The following is a 1,470-nucleotide window of genomic DNA, read 5'->3' on the forward strand; positions in this document are numbered from 1 at the left end:
GAAAATTGAAAAGGAAGAGGGGATCCCTAGCACCAGGTCATATTGGAAAATTCCAAAGAAATTTTAAGAGTGCAGAAGGGTGAGAAATGAGATGCTAGAGGAGATAACTCTTTAGTCTACTCTCCTTAAATGGAGATTGAAGAGCTCTCTAAGAGCTAGAAAGTTCCTAGGATTCTCAGATTCTGGAATTCTTCAACTAGGGGTTGCTTTAGAGGTGTGAATGCTACTTAAGAATTTCTCTTTCTCTTGCTTGCTTTGGCAGCATGTTTACTAAAATTGGAATGATACAGAGAAGATTAGCATAGGCCCTGCACAAGGATAATATGCAAATTTGTGAAGCATTTCATATTAAAAAAATAAATAAATAAAAGAATTTCCCTCTCTCCCTAGAAGATTGGATTCTGGCATCATGCTAGCTAGGAAATCCCCTGTCCTCTCTCCAGGATGCTGAGGTCCAGGAACTTTTGAGACTTTTGCAGATATAGCATTTATGTGTAGGGGTACTGGTGGTGGGAGGGTGTCAACAATTTCCATCATTCATCTATGACTTTTTGGTTTCACATGGTTTATCAAGGCCAGAGCTAGAAACTTAGGATCCAGAAACTCTCCTTTTAGGACACATGAATGTGACTAAATGCAACTCTTATATGCTTTCCTTCCTCCTTCTTCCCTTCCCCCTCAGACAGTCATTTTAGTCTTCTGGCAGGGAAACATCCCTGTGCTAGAGGTCTATTTTTAGTTCTATTCTTTCAGGATCTTTCAAACAAAAGTGAAAAAAGGTGAGAAGACTGACTTTGAAGCCTATCCTCTTTTGTTTATAGACCCTACACAATGTAGTGACTCCTTCGGGATCGTCAGAGCCAAGGAATTCATTCTCAGTTCATCTGCACAGTTAAGAATGAGTTATAATGGTATATCTGCGCCACTTCACCCCATAGAAAGTGATCATCAGTGTTCCCCAATAAAGGCTCACCTTCATGTAAGCTCAAAGAACTCCTCTAATCAATCCAGCAATCAATTAATATTTATTAAATAGCTATTCTGTCAGGTACTGTGCCAAATGATGGAGATAAAAAGACCAAGAATGAAACCATTCCTACTTACAAGGAGCTTCTGATGAGTTCTTGCATAGGGCATTGTTCATCCATTCCTTGTATCCTGTTTATAACAGTTAATACTCTGAAATAGTTTGTCTTTTCCTTAGAGAGGCAGAAATTTCAGGAATACCACTTGTGTCTTGGCACAACTGGGAGCAGCAAAGTGGTGCAGTGGATAAAACACTAGGCTTGGAATCAGGAAGATTCGTTTTCATGAGTTCAAAGCTGACCTCAGGCACTTACTGGCTATGTGACCCTAAGCAAATCTCATAGCCCTGTTTGCCTCAGTTTCCTATCTGTAAAATGAGTGGGAGAAGGAAATGGCAAACCACTCTGGTGTCTTGCCAAGAAAACTTCCAAATGGGCTTACCAA

General features: G+C 40.1%; 1 non-coding gene across 1 annotated transcript; it reads left to right on the forward strand.

Annotated features, from left to right (window-relative positions):
- The first annotated feature begins 250 nt into the window (after window positions 1–250).
- LOC123232681 lies at window positions 251–353 on the forward strand. The gene has a single exon (XR_006505208.1). It is a non-coding gene; the product is annotated as a U6 spliceosomal RNA (small nuclear RNA).
- Window positions 354–1,470: the final 1,117 nt, after the last annotated feature.

Source organism: Gracilinanus agilis, chromosome 1, assembly GCF_016433145.1.
Source record: "Gracilinanus agilis isolate LMUSP501 chromosome 1, AgileGrace, whole genome shotgun sequence".
Taxonomy (NCBI): Eukaryota; Metazoa; Chordata; class Mammalia; order Didelphimorphia; family Didelphidae; genus Gracilinanus; species Gracilinanus agilis.